This window comes from Tetrao urogallus (assembly GCF_951394365.1).
Source record: "Tetrao urogallus genome assembly, chromosome: 23".
NCBI lineage: Eukaryota > Metazoa > Chordata > Aves > Galliformes > Phasianidae > Tetrao > Tetrao urogallus.
Window position 1 is genome coordinate 759,994 of NC_136836.1, and position 15,739 is coordinate 775,732.

Sequence of the window (15,739 nt, forward strand, 5' to 3'; positions counted from 1 at the left end):
TGGGTCCCATTTGCAGGGTTTTTTTTACCTTTTTTTTTTTTTTTTCATTCCCTTTGGCTCTTTTCCACCCAAAATGCCAGCAGAGAAGCATCACATCACGTCCCAGCCTTGCAGAGCCTGGGCTGCCTCCAGGTCCCGGAGAAACCCCATCCTGGAGCATCATCCCCTGCTGCTCAGCACGTAGGGCTGCTGCTCCAGATGTCTGTGCTGACGGAGCTGGGTGGCTCCAATGTCACTCTGTTCCGTGGGGTTTTCTTGGGGGCAGCTCTGGGACTTTTTCCTTTTTTTTTTTTCCTTTTTTTGGCCTTTTTTTCTTTTAGTTCTCTGTCCTATCTGTGTCAGCCTTGCCTATCTCTGCAGATAGGGATGTGCAGCTCCCCACGTCCGCAGGGGCTCTCCAGCCCCGTGAGTGCCACCCCTAGTGACATCGGCGTGGTCATGATTAATGTCACAAAGCAAATACTGTCCTCAATTCCACACTCATGACACCAGAGAATTGCAATGCAAGAAAACAATTGCTCATCTCAGTATCCAGAAAACAGGAATCCCCCCCTGCCTGCTTGCAGAGGGCCCTTTGCTGGAGCTGCAGGTGTGACTTGCATACAGGCTACAGCTGGGTGCTTCCAGAACCTTGTAGTTCAATCCCTGCATACTTGCACTGATAAATGGCTTCTTCTGCACTGAAAAGTCTCTGCTGTTGCTCTGGAGAGAAGCTGCAGGTTGTGTCCTATGGTGTGCATGTGGGGTAAAACCTGGTGCGTGGCAGTGCCCACTGCTACAAGCCTACAGCCTGGATTTGCAAAAGGATTTAAGGGCTTATCTCCTGCTGCTCAGGCACCCAAGAGCCTTTGAGGGCTTGGGCAGGAGGACTGTCGTGCAGCTTGGCAATCTCATTTTGTTGCTTGCAATGGAAACAGCTGAGACCTGAGGACAGAAGTGCAGCTCTGCATGGTGTGATGCCTGTGGATGCTGCAGTGAGCTGGGACCTGGTCTGGTGGCTTTGCATTGATATTCCTTAGTGCCAATTTGAATCATGGAATGGAATGGAATGGAATGGAATGGAATGGAATGGAATGGAATGGAGTAGAGCAGGTAGAAGTAGAGTAGAATAGGTAGAGTAGAGTAGGGTAGAATAGAATGGAATAGAATATCCCCAGTTGGATGGGACCCACAAAGACCATTATGTCCAACACTTGGTTCCACGCAGGACTACCCAAAATCTCAGTTGTATGCCTGAGAGCTTTGTCTTCTCTGTTTATTTTTTGGGGTGAGACATTTAGTCAAATTGCCTAAAAATTGCCACTGAACACACATTTGTGTGCTGGAGACCACAACCCCCCCAAATCTCTGCTTTGGGGCCTGAGCAAGTAGGTGATGGTTGGGCTCTTGGAGGAAAGAGCTTAACTCTCAGATTCAGAGAAAAGACAATAAAGATCTTCTATAAAGGCTAAGTACTGCTAATTGAGCTGAGGCAATGTAGAAATCACCCCTCCTTAGAATAGTAAAGGGATTTTCAATTCTGGTACAACAGAACACACAAGACTTCCTATGGGATATTGAGAGGTCTGTCTCAATTTTAAATAAAAAAGAAAAGAAAAAGGAGAAGAAACAATGAAAAGAAATGATGAAAGGAGAAGGAGAAGGAGAAGGAGAAGGAGAAGGAGAAGGAGAAGGAGAAGGAGAAGGAGAAGGAGAAGGAGAAGGAGAAGGAGAAGGAGAAGGAGAAGGAGAAGGAGAAGGAGAAGGAGGGGGGGTAGGGGGTAGGGGAGGAGAGGAGAGGAGAGGAGAGGAGAGGAGAGGAGAGGAGAGGAGAGGAGAGGAGAGGAGAGGAGAGGAGAGGAGAGGAGAGGAGAGGAGAGGAGAGGAGAGGAGAGGAGAGGAGAGGAGAGGAGAGGAGAGGAGAGGAGAGGAGAGGAGAGGAGAGGAGAGGAGAGGAGAGGAGAGGAGAGGAGAGGTAATCAGTGTCTCCACATTTTTTCACTTCCTAGGAAGTTTGGCTAAAAGATCTCCTTTGTTCACCAAGTATTGTCATGTTCTAAAGCACTTTGAATATAAATTTTGAGGGTGAATCATATTTTTGCTTTAAATAAAACTCCTTCCATACTGCAGGATGTGTTTGTCATTGACTGTGTGACTTGTGTGATTGAGCAATTGTTAGAAGGAATGAAGAAGCCAATAATTACCCTGAAACTCCACCAAGGTGTCCTTTATTGACGAAGATATCAGCAGACTTTAGCATCCGCTCTCTCTGATGGGGCAAAGATTGTGGCTTTCCACAGCCTACAGGGCTTTTAGACATGGAGTAATTTAATCACAGCCCAGCATCTCTCACATCCTAGAATACATGCATAATTTGCCCCTGTTGTGCTGAAGCTCAAGCACGGAGCTCACACAGCCCTGAGTATATAGCACAGCAAAAACCAGAACTGAAGTGTCTTTGAGAACATGAACTGGGATTTGAGGTGTAATCCTGGTGGTCAGCAGCCCTTGGAGAGCAGGGATTTTCCATGGGCACCTGCTGGGGAGATGGAAGGAGCAGCGCGGGGATCTTCCAACATCTTGGGCAGACAGAAAGACAGAAGACGTTGTGCATGGTCCAGGCCCCATTTGCACGACTGTCCCATGGGATGAGTGGAAAACAAAGCCAAAGATATCTCTGTTTGCCAACAGAGGGAACACAGTGTTTGCATGGGGAACATCTGGAGCAGCAAACAATGCCTGCACTCCCTGGGGGCAGAGTGATCCATGCCAGTCCATGTCGTGTTCTGCTGCAGAAGGAGAGGTCATGGGGACCCTCTGGAGAGAATGGAGATTGTCTCTGGGGAAAGAGAGTGACAGCAAATGATTGGAGCCTGCTGGAGGCTTGGTAGCTCCCCACTGCTCTGGGATAACCTCTGGGGCTTGTTTTGCCTGTTGAAGAGGAGGCCAATGTGGGACCTTCCTTCTCGTTGACAGGCAGAGTAAAATGATGAGTGGTGGAGCCAGATTCTTCCTGGTGCTGGTGGAAGGTGAAACAAAGAGCAGCAGGAATAGGGTTGGGAGGTTTGGGAGGTCCTTCACTGGGGGACTGATGGGAACATCTCCATCCCAGGGCATTATCAAGGCCTGGTTGGACAAAGCCATGGGCACTCTGTGCTGGTGAAGGTGATGGTCCTGCTCCACAGCAAAGAAAAGACTGGAGACCTCCTAATCCCCCTCAGCCAAGGGGCTGTGGGAGGACACAAGGACCTGAACTTCACTCCGCAGCAATGCTGGAGTGACAAACCACCCTGGGCTTGAACATTTCTCTGCTCTCTAGAAGCAAGCAGCTCTGCGCTTTCCATATTCCAAAGAATGTTTTGCATTTTTTTAAAAAATATGTATCATTTTTTCTTTTAATCTAATTTCAGTCATTCTGGGGAATTCTCATTAGGAAATGGTCTAGATGGAGCCTTTGCAGGGCTTCCCCTTCCAGCATGGAAGGAGGACTGGAAAAGAGAGGAGAGAAAGCAGCTTCCACCGGGGGCTGCAAACTCTGGCTTTCCTCCAGCAGCACTGCAGCCCAGCGTGGTCGTGTGTCTCAAGCAATGGCTTTGTGTTCCCTCTCCAGGGGGGTGATGGACATGGAAGGAATCACAGAATCATAGAATCATGGAATGATTTGGGTTGGAAAAGAGCTGTAAAATCCTCCGGTTCCAGCCCCCTGCTGTCTGCAGGGACACCTCTCACTGCTGGCTGTGAACTGGTTGTTCCCATCCCCATCCAGCCTGGCCTTGAACACCTCAAAGATGGTGCAAACACAACATGTTCCAGTGTCTCACCACCCTCATAGTGAAGAATTTCTTCCTAATATTTAGTCCGAGAACCCATAAAACACACATAATGGCACACAGAAATCTCCTTTTCAGCCACCCAGCTACTCCTCGCAGCCCCCAGGCTCTGCAGGCTCTCAGGATTTTGCCACCATCCTCCCTGAGTTGTCTTGAAGGGGATGTGGCCCCGCCATGGGTCCTGCATGACGCAGGTGTCCCCCACATCCCTTGGGATGCTGCCATGCCCCACGCAGTGCCTCATCACTCCTTCCAGACGGCATCCTAATTTCCCTCTGGTTTACTCTGCTTTTTGTCACTGACATGTTTGCAAGATGCTAATGACTCCCATTTGGGGTTATTCTTGGAGCAGGGCTGCCAGTGAGCGGCCAGACCTCAGAGGTGGCTTTGCCAGCACCACGCCATCACCAGAGAGGAAACAGAGCAGAACCCACTGCTTTTCACAAGCTATTGGAAAAGCAGTTGCTTTTACCCATGGCATGATTCCTCCTGCTTTTTCTGCTCCTTAAGGGACCATTCTGCTGTGCTGTAGGACAGCTGCAGCTTGGAGAGGGCTGCCTCTGGGGAAGGCACGTGCATTTGGGTGACTCTCTAAACTTTTGCCTTCTCTGTTACAACAGCAGCTTTCCTCGTGGCAGAGCACGGACCAAGAGATGCTGGAGCTGGAGGGGACTCTATTTGGCTCCTGCAGATGTGTCTTTTCTCTGGTATACTTGTCCAAGATTGCCCTGTGGAGGGGAACTGGAAGAACGTGCACAGCTATTTTGCCACAAAAGGAACCAAAAAGCACGTGTCTCCATACTGTCCTTCACCATATATCTCTTTTTTTCCCCATTCTGCTCTGCCCACATGCAATCTGCCTCTCTGCGAGCTCTCTGCCTTTCTGTGAAGTCTCTGGGGGGTGGTGAGGGAGCTGCTCTGGTTTATGCACGTGCTGAGGTCCTCATTTATGGCTGGGTTAAAAACTTTTCTGTTCCTTTTCCTTTACCCATTCCCCACATCCTCCAGTGGGACTGGGGGAACCTTTCCAGACCGTGAGGAATTTTCCACCTAAACACCATTCTGACCTACAATTTTTAATTTTTTTTTTTTTCTGTTGAAAACACATAAAAAGCAAATAAATACAGCATTGAGCTCTCAGCTTCCAAAACAAGAGGGACTTTACCCCGCTCAGTGAATATTTTTAATCAAAAGCCTTTTCTGCAAATAAGCACCCCCATGATCTGTCCTGAGGGGCCCATCCCTGAGTTTCCAGCCCCCTGACGAGGGCTGGGTGCCAGCAGCACATCAGCTTCCTGCAGAGCAGCTCAGCTTCTTCAAACCACCAACACAAAGGAGGGACGCCAAGGAACCCACCGGACCCCGCCAAGCAACACTTGGCTGCCAGGGATGGCTGAAGGCTGAACGTGCTTCTGACGGCGCTGCTGGCAGCCCTGCTTCCCCGGGCTTTGTGGAGCCATCCTTGGAAACGCAGCTGCTGCTTAATAGCAAACATGTGGACATCCTCACCCCTTCCCCCTCCGGTGCTGGGGTGTGGTGCAGAGGTGGAGAGGACGGTGAGGTTCCATCCCTCTTCCCCTGGTGAAGGAGCTCAGCCCAGCAGGCAGAATGCACGGGGCTTTCAGCAGCTCCCCTGTGGCCTCGGCACTAAGCTGGCAGCTGAGGGCACTCCTCCAGGCCAGATGCAGGAGGGTTGGCATCCCATGGCAGGGCTGAGGGCAGCTATCAGTGTAGGGTATGAACCTCCAGAGCCCTCCCTTCTCATCCGATCCCCTGCTTTACCCTCTGCTAAGTCCCTTGCCACAGGTCTGGGAACTTTTGGAGGGGTTTCCCTTCCAGATGGATATCTGCTCCTTCAGTGCTTTGCTCACAGTCTCGAGGATGGGACGATTCCTATCCCAATGAGTGCCTCTCAGATCCCCTGGCACTGGGGTCCATGGAGCCATTGCAGCCATCTGAAGTGTGAAACCTGGCCCTGCTCCCACCACATCAGCCCTGCTGCTCTCCATGGACGAATCTGGGAGGTTCACGCTGCTGGGTTGCGATGACAGGGGCAGCCTCTAACACGTTCCGCCTGATCGTTTCTGTCTGTCTGTCCCATTGTGATCCAGATCTTCCTGGCACAAGCACTGTGAGATGCCACCAGCCCCAGGGACAGCACGTGGGTTCCTGAACTCCATGGCAAGTTCTCAGAAGGCAATCTGAGCCCCCAGCCCTGCCTCCATCCACGTCAATCCCGCGTCTGTGGTTAGCCAGGCTGTAGAAGTGACTCCTTGTCTTTCTGTTCATCCAGGCAACCTTCTTGTCCCAGCACACCAGCTGCAGTGTGCTCGAGAGATGCATTTCCTGGCAGTGTTTGAAGGAGCAGAGCTGCAGCTGAGTTCCAGAGATGAATTTGCAAGGGAGATCCTTAGTGCAGGAGCGGGGTCACAAGTACACCACACAGATGAGGGAAAACATTTCTTCTTTCCTGCTTCAATCACCCTTTGGCCAGCCCAGAGGTCACAGAGCAGCACAGAGTGCTGCAGGTGATGTGTCCCTGCAATGCTGTGAGGACAGGGAGAGGAAAAGGACATCTGGCCATCCACAGAGCATGGATTTGGGGTCACAGGGACCCCAATATCTTTTTATTCTACTGAGATATAAGGATTCCTGAGAGGGGTCTCATGTCTTCTCTGAGCATCTGCAGACACCCGGTGTGGCACAGAGTTCCCTATAAACACAACACAACACTGGGCACCACATCAGGTGCCTGAAGGATCTTTTGCATTGCAACCTTAAAAACTTCCATTGCACCATCTCCCCACCTGGAAAACCTTCATGCATCCTTTCTCAACGGGCTGTTGGGTCCATTTTCTGCAATGCATTGAGGTCCTGGCATCCCAAACTTGAATGACCACCCTGAACGTGGGACTGTACTCACATATGATTGCAGCATTGTGTGGGGCAGCAGAGAAGATCACTGTGCTCACATTCAGAACATCTGCAGAACATGCTGAATATGTCCTATAGGAATATGAGATTGATTATTTGATCGGAAGCATAGAGATAAAATATTTAAAAGGTTGTAAAATCTGACCTGATTCGCCATCTGATTATTGCAAGTGGATTTAAGCCTGGAGTTGCTGATACAAAACCGTAAGTAGCATAATTAGTAGCAAGCATCAGTGTGATGAGGTTTCATTTAGTATTTTGTAATCTGAAACAGAAACTGTTTGTGGTATCTTCTGGGATAAAAAAGAAAAGCACAGAGCATCTGCTTCAGACAGTTTGAGACGGATGTGCTGGATCTGATGGAAAGGAAGGAACAGACTCCAAGGCCTGAAGTCTGTTGATTTCTCTGCTGCTGTTATTTCCAGTTAAAGTGTCATCTCACTTGAATTTGCTATCAAAACTTTTTTAGACGGATTTGGAAACGTATGAAGCTCAGTCCCATCGCTGTCTTGTGCAGTGTGTTCCATGTAAGGTAGCAAAACCCAGCAGCGTGAGCCCTTGTCTCACAGCTCCTCCTGTGACAGCTGCCAGAAGGGGGATTTTTCACAGGCTTTTTATGTTCAGGAAGAAGAGCCCATCAGCAAAGCCAGCACACCAACACGGTGCTCCTCCAGGTGAATTTGGCCACGGCGCTGCTTTCCACACAAAACGATCCCACATCTTAAGAGGAAGAACAGGGATTCCCATCTCCTGTGGTGTCTGCAGGGAGATTAATTGGAGCTAATGAAAAAAGAAATGTTGAGCAGCTCCCTCTGAAGGCAGTGGAGCTCTCCTAAAAGGCAATTCATCTCCTGGCGCGTCCTTCCAGGTTGGGCAGATGAGTCCCCATCTGGAGATGCCTTCTGGTCCCTACAGGCTAACCAGGGATTTAAGGTGACATTTAGAGATTAAAGCTAGCTCACATGGCTCTCACTCCCAGGGTGTTTCTGTGTTACAAGATTTAGCACATGAGTTACGTGTTTTGCAGTCTCTGTTGACTCAGAGGCCCGAAGCAGGGAGCAGAGATGCACCCAGAGCATCACCATGGGCATCACCATGGGCAGATGAAGGAGAGCTGGGGGTGTGACCAGCAGAGTCTTGGAGCAGGCTTTCTTAGGACACACTGGGAGGCGAAGTGCCTGGCAGGCATTTCTGGAGAGGGAATGAGTGTCTGGAAGAAAGGCTTATTGAAGTCAGGCTGATTGTGTCTGGGATCCCCATCATTGGGTCAGACATGGGTCAAGACTTCAAACTTGAACAAAGAGTCCAATAAGAAGTAGCGTGGATAATACTGTGGGGTCTGGCAAGCGAGGATGAGGTCAATAGAGCAAAACTCATCCAAACAATGTCAGGAAATGCATGTCCTAACAGTGAGAGCTGAAAATAGCCCCCGTGGAGATGTGGAAGATCTTGGTCAACTGTCATCTGCCCATACTACAGCACCAAGACCTGGAGGTGGTGCTACCAACGGAAGCAGTCACCAGCAGGAGGAAAACCACTTGGAGTTTTGTGCTCTGAGCAGTTTTGCAGCTTAGCAAAAGTTCTTGGTATCTGCGAGTCACATCAGGACAGCAGCAAGGGTTATGGATGCAGAGCTGTTTCCAGATCTTACAGGGCACTTTCACTTCGGTAATGTTGATTTCTCTGCTGCTCCCCAGCACCCAGAGGATATAATATGTCAAACTGGAGGTGTTTGCAGATGAGAGATAACAACTGTTGAAAAAAATTAAATTAAGTGCCTTTAGAAAGTGTTAGCTGAGGCGCAGAAACAAAACAGCTGTGGCTGCAACACCTGGGAGCGAGTGTGAACTCGAGGAATGCAGGAGGGAGATAATATCTTGCTGTTTCACCCAGCAACAGCTCCTGAAGGTAAGTTGTCACCCGGCCAGGCAGGAGGAAGGGACCCTTGGAGCCATAAGAAAGCATGCAGGCAGGTTTCAAGAGGCACATGTGGTCTTGCCAGCCCTTTTATCTGTGCTTTCAGTGCATGTGCTAACATTTACATTCCCAGGGCAGTTACGCCATCATTTAATCCTTCTGCTTTGACTCATGTGCTTGCATTCTATCTGTTTGCTGGAGAGCCATCATACTCCCATTGAGCTTCCCATTACCCAGGCAAAGGAGGTGCATTTTGGGTGGCAGAGGATGCTGTGGCTGCCATGTATGGTGACGTGGAGCATGGCGTGTCCACCTGGAGCCCCAACATGAGCTACAGACCCAAGGGGACACCTTTGGGGGTGGCAGCTGTGCTAGGTGGCATTGCTCAGGGGGATGGCCCAAGCCATATAGCAATTGTGAGGCTTAAAGTGGGGCTGTAGGGGTAGTTAAGGACCAGAGCTCCTTCAGGAACTCAGGATTTGGAGTGCTCCTTGCAGTCACATTGCTCATCTGCCTCTGAAGGCATCAGCAGATTTTCTCCCCACTGATACTGAATTTATGCCTGTCCAAAGGGAACTGGCACAACACTCCCAGACAGGGTCCTTTATCTTTTTTTCCTCAAATGGAAGCAAAAAGATGAACTTGTTCTTCCTCTTTTTTCATGCTGCCCAATCTCCTTTGTTATAGCTATTCCAAGACAACCATCCCCCCAAGCGGTTCTCAGCCTCAGCCTTGGCCAAGGGGCCACGCTGCAGCCTCTACCAACAGCAGATGAATGAGATGTAGGAGCTGGCAAGGAAAGCTTGCATGAGCACAGAGTGCTGGTAGACAGCAAAGCTCACAGCAGCTTTTAACTTCGGCATTTCCAGCTCCACAAGGAAATCTCACTGCTTGGGTAGAGGGCATGGAACAAACCTGGAACCTGTAAATGTGGCACATGAGTGCTGTGATGAGCCTAAATGAGTGGTGGTTTTGTCAGATGAGTGAGCAACAGGGGAACACTGCCTATGACTAGTGTCTCACAAGCAATCTGATTCTGGTCCTAGCTGGAACTGGAAATTCTGCTCTAGATGATGAAGTGGAGGCCTGTGATGTCCCAGTTTGGGAAGCCTTGTCCTAGCTTGCTCGGGTGTTATGAGATTGATGTAATAAATGTGAGCGTTGTTTGCAGAGCACAGATTTGGAAAAGAAACCTTGGAAAAGCTAAGCCCAAGACTGTCAAGAGAGAGGTAGTTTCCTTTTTCTTTTCCTATTCATCACACCTGCCAAACACTAAGGGCAATCCCAGGAGAACATCCTGCATTCAGGAATGGAAAAAAGAGTTTCAGATTTGTAAGGGCTCTTCACTCGTTGCCAGAAGAAACAAAGCAATGAGAGGTTTCGACTTTACAGAGGTACAAGATATAGAGAACACTGCACCAATTGTGCCAAGGAGCAGTGGCAGAGGGAGGGCTTAGGTTTGCAGTGTGCAGGTGCTGAGTGCTGCAGGAGGGATAGCTTCACTCCTTCTGCAGCTGATGGGTGTATGGAGAGCCAGCCCTGAGCTCTGGGATGGTCTGCAATTGGGTCTTGGCTCATGTGATCCACGGACAGAGCAGAAAAACAGCAGGGCCCCATTCTCTTGCACTTCTGAGCCAGTCTGAGCCAGGTGAGATGAACCGATGGTCCTCTCTGGCTATGAAATGTTCACCTCGAAGGTGATATCATGCACAGCATCCAGCCTTGAGCAGTGCAGCAAATGGAGATGTTAGGGCATGATCCTCCCATGTTTTCGTCCTGTGATCACCCCTCCATCTCTGGAGGTACCCGAGGCCAGGTTGGATGCAGCCCTGGGGAACCGGATCTGGAAGGGGGCAACCAGCCTATGGCACGGATGTTGGAACTCAATGGTCTTCAAGGTCCTTTCCAACTTAAGCCTTTCTATGATTCTAAAATCCTGCTGTTTTTTTTAGCATGTAATCCCATGGATAGCACTGGGCATTGCTTTTCCTGGCCCCTCATGAAGCACCTGGCTTTCCCCTGGCAATGAAGTAAAGCTGAGTCTATGCTGTGCCCGGAGTTATTTCCTGATAGTTACTCCAAGAGAACAGCCCCAAAGACTCTTGTGGTCCTACCACCATCTCCTTGCCTCTACCAGGCATGAATGAATGAAACAATGGCACTATCCACTCTGTGAGCAAGAGAGAAATGAACCCATAGGTTTCATATATATGAATTTAACAGAAATATACCTTTCCTTCAAGTGTTTATTTTCACGACCCAGTGGGTCAAACAGCCGGAAAGCAAGGAGATGTTTTCTCAGTAGGCTTCGATGTGAAGCAGTCCAAGAATGCTGGGAATCCTCCACGGTGTCAAGCTGGACGTCTCAGCACTGGGCTGAAAGTCTGTGCAGAGCATCCGTCCTCCACATCTGTTTGGTTTTAATCACAGATTTATTACGAACAAAGGCAGCTCTTGGAGGAGCTACACTCCTCTGACATGCCTGCCTGGCCTGCTGGACCAGATGGACAGAAATAGTTTTGCATATTAGTCAAATTCTGGAAGGCTATTCACCATAAACTATGGGCAGGCATGAGCAGAATGGACATTATATTGTTATTGATTTATAGATGATCACAGAAAATAAATTCTAGCCTTGTTTGGGGATGTTAGCCACTTACGTTTTGGTATTGATCTCATGGCCAAGAGACTGGAATTCCAGGTTTTTGTAGCCCCAAAGCCAGTAGCAATAAAAGTTTATATTATCCCTAGTGAATCTGTGCTGCACGTTGAATTGGAAAACTGATCTGAGGAGCAGAATAGGAAATTATAGCAAGTTCTGACTGATTTTTCTGAATGGTCTGATAGTGATAGGACAAGGGGCTTTAAACTGGAAAAGGGGGGATTTAGGTTAGATGTCAGGAAGAAATTTTTTACTCGGGGTGGTGAGGCTGTTCATAGAGGTTGTGGATGCCCCATCGACGGAGGCATTCAAGGCCAGGGTGGATGGGACCCTGGGCAGCCTGGTCTGGTGAGGGCAACCCTGCCCATGGTGTGGGGGTTGGAACTAGATGATCTTTGAGATACCCTCCAACCTAAGCCATTCTATGATTCTATGGAATTAAACTGTTGTACTGGAAACTCAAGGACTCATTTTCTAGGCTGCAGTTGCAGAGCTTTGCTTTTTACTACTTGGTTTTGAATGATAAATATTTAACAAGGCAAACAAGCTCATAATTAAGGGGAGATGGACTGCATTCCTAATGATTCCTAACAAAAGGAAAAGCAATTTCCTCCAAGATCAGTGAGAATTCCCAAATCTCCTCAAGTGAAATCAGAGCGTGTAATGAATTGAGTGAGGAGCTGATCTACACCAACCGAGGACGTTCAGCATCTGGTGGAAAATGAGGGGCAGCTCTCATCCCTCCTGCATGGCCTCACCCAGGGGTTAACAGTGGGATTTTCTAGCACCAGCTTACCAACGGACGATGGGAAATCATCTGTCTCTGGACCTCATTTCCTATTTGTAATACGAGGATTATGTTGGCTGTCTCTTAGTTGCTGGAACATTTTTTTTTTTGATGCCAAGATACAAATTGCAACATCTCACGGAAAAAAAAATGCTTTTAAAGCATATTTGTTGTTGGAAAATGTTCATATTTGAGTTTGGAATTTTCAAATATTGCTTCATATTTTATGAGAATGTTTTCCCATGGTTATTTTTATTAATTTCAAGGGTTTTACCAAATATGTCCCAACTGTTAACAGAGTGATTTATCAATGTGCCATAGCTGATATCAAATGAAATAAAGTGCAGACTAAGAGGTACAGTCACAGAGCCACGGATGGGGCTGCTCAGCATCCTGCCCATTCATTTAATTAAATAAAACCACACCAAACAGCTTTGCTGGGCCAATTCCTTGCAGCATTTATTTTTCACACTTACAACCTGGATTTCCTAGGTGGGAACAAATGGAGCAGCCTTAACCCCAAGTGCCCCCTATTGCAACACATGGGGAAATCACAACATTTTGAGCAAAAGATGGACAGAATCAGCAGGCTGGGGAAAACAATTCTTTTTTTTTTTCCCACCCCTCCTTTAACTTTGCTCTGAAAAAAAGCTGATTTGTTTTTGGTGAAGTTCACACCCTTCCCTCCCTTTGCCCCTGAAATAGAAAATCAGCCTGAGGTGGATGCTCCATTATAGAAGAATCCAGCACAAATGATTTAAATTAAAATTATAACTCCAAGCAGCATCTTACAAGGGGACTTTCAGAAAGCCTTAATAGGCAATGATGCTATAGATGGGGCAAGTGAATCACGCCTTTTAACTGCATAATGCTTGCACAATTATATCCAGAAACAGCAATTAAAATGAAAATCAGAAAGGGTATAAACTTTGGGCCAGATCCTCAGCCAGAGCGAACTGAGGCTGCGTAGAGACCAACGGACCTCGGCAGATTCGCCCGTGTGAATTGGCGACATTCTGCTCCCCTGCTTGTGCACCCAGCTCTGCTTCTCCAGGGCAGCCCAAGGCTCCATTTATTGAATCCTACTGCTGGGGAAAAAGGCACCTCCTCCCCACAGAGGGAAAAAATCAACATCTGCCTACATCCCTTACCAGCAAAACAATTTGAGACTTTTACTTATCTATCAAGGTGCTTCTACTTATTTTATTTATCTACTTATTTATTTATTTTTGGCCTCTTTCTGAGCAGGTGTCACGTAACATCATGTCTTCAGCAAATTCATATGGCAGCCCTGGCAACTGAGAAGCCAAATGGCTCCCAGAGTGCCTTAAGAAAATTATTGTTCCCATCGGAAATTGGATCATATAAAAATGAGCCTTTTTTTTTTTTTTTTTTTTTCCCCCCCCCATCTTTTCAAGAAGATAACAGACAACGGTGGGGAAATGGAAGCGAGGAAGTTTCAGGATAGCTACACTGAGGGCAACATCTGGATATGGAGATGCAGATTTCAGCTCCATCTACCCACAGACCCTGGGGAAAAACCACTGCTCAGAGCGAGGGGCGAAAACAGACAGAGAAAAGACTCAACCTCAGATTTTCCAGTCCCGCTGGGTTTGCTTTCCCCAGGGGGTGAGCAGTTCAGCTCAACTGACGCAGATGGCTTTCAGGAAGAGGAATGCTCTGGTTTGGATGAGGGCCACATCTTCCGGACGTCTTCTCCGTCCCCACCATCAGCACTTCAGCGTGCATTTCCACGGCCAATCTCAGCACCAGAGATGTGTGTGTTGTTGAGATGGCTCTTCACCATCCCAAAGGCACCCATGGAGGTGATGCAACAGGACGGGGAGTGCTGCCAGGCGGTGCTGCTCCAGGCTCTGCTCTATGGTGTGGTTGGCAATCAATGAGCATCACCTCCTCCCTGTCCTCACAGCACAGAACATTCCCATAAAACACAATGCTTGGCTCTCTTGCTGACTTTCTTAATGCCCTCTACAAACGGCATTTAGTGAAATATTTGACCCCGCTGCGAATTCACACCGGGAGGGAAATGATGAAAAGTCGCCTCTTCTTGCCTTTTTGAGGCAGAAAGCAGCAAAAATTTGGTTTTCTTTAAATGCCAAAAAAACTCAGCAGTAATGAGGGAGGCACCCCCTTCCTCCCTAAATATAGTAGGATCAAATTAAAAGTCAAGATCTTTGTTGCTGTTATAAATAGCTAATGAAGTGACAGCATTTGCAGCACGCTGCCAGCCCCTGCCAAGCCGCAGCTCATCAGGAAGTTTCAAAGTGACATGCACCATGGCAGCAACCAACTTTTGTAAGCACAGTCTGGGGAGAAAACAGCAATTATGCAAGAAAACATGGCAAAAACAACCATCTGCTTCATTTTCTCCATTCGTTTGCCTGTTGGGTTTTTCAAGTCTGTAGGGCTCGAGTTTGCCACGTTTGCTCCAAAAGAAATAATATGCATTTTTTTAATTTTTTTTTTTTTTTTTTTTCCCAGTGAAGCCTGAGATTATCACATAATCACCTGCTGCCCAAAGGAGGCAGTGGCATGGCCAGGAAACGCAGCAGCGCTGCGGAACGAGGTGTCTCTGGACACGCAGAGCTCCAACCTCTCACTTTCCAGCAGTGTGTGAGAACCAATGAACCTTTCCCTTCTCCCCCAAGGCTTGCAATAGCCTCATATTTAATGTAGCTGATCCAGAGGAATAAAAAAAAAAGCCTCTGAAAGAAGAAGAAGAAGAAAAAAGAAGTGTTTTCCATTTGTGTGCCAAAACATATGTGATTCGTTATATCTCTGGCTCGCGCATCTCCCATGTGCTGTGAGAGGGGAAGCAAAATGCAGTGATTTCACTGCTGCTCCTTGGTCATGCTCCTGTTCACATTGTCTCCCAATAGATAACGCTGCCTTGGAAAACATTGTCTGTGCTTGAAAGCCACATGGTGAGAAAAGGGGGAAAATCCCCTGCCTTGCTGTTTGCAGGTAGTAAATCCTCACTGCGGGGTGATGCCGGCATTCCTGGGCACTGTCTGCCTTCAGGTCAGGGTTTTTCCCTTTCGTCCTGGAGGTGCTGGGAGCAGCGAGCAGTGGGGCTCCCCTTTATCAAGCACAGCTGCAGGGAGATTCCTCAGCTTCATTTTCCTATAACTCATATTTAAAGGCCAACATATCACCCTGCACACACACACAGACTCAGAGCAAATGGGAGAGTGGAAAAAGAAGCTGTGTTAAGAAACATGAAGCTTGGGGCAGCCCATAGATAATTTTTACCCATCACCTTCCCCAGACTTTAAGCCTATCCCAAGGGAGGGATGGCACAGGACATCAACCCCGGACCCTTTTGTTTCTATGGATCAGCAGAGCAGTGACTCACATATGACCAAGTGGCATGTTGACCTTGGCCATGCTGGTGGGAGTATTCACAGCTGCAGATGGAAATGTGAGGCACCATGGATGTAGATAATAACACCAGAAGGCTGAATGATACGTAGTTTAGCTTTAAAATCAGCTGAAACTCTTCAGGTGCTGACAGTAACCTCTGAGCCAGGGATGGTTGGGAATAGAGGTCTTGTAAATGAGCTGCTCCCACTCCTGCCCGGTGCAGAGCCCCAAGCCTATCAGCAGTCA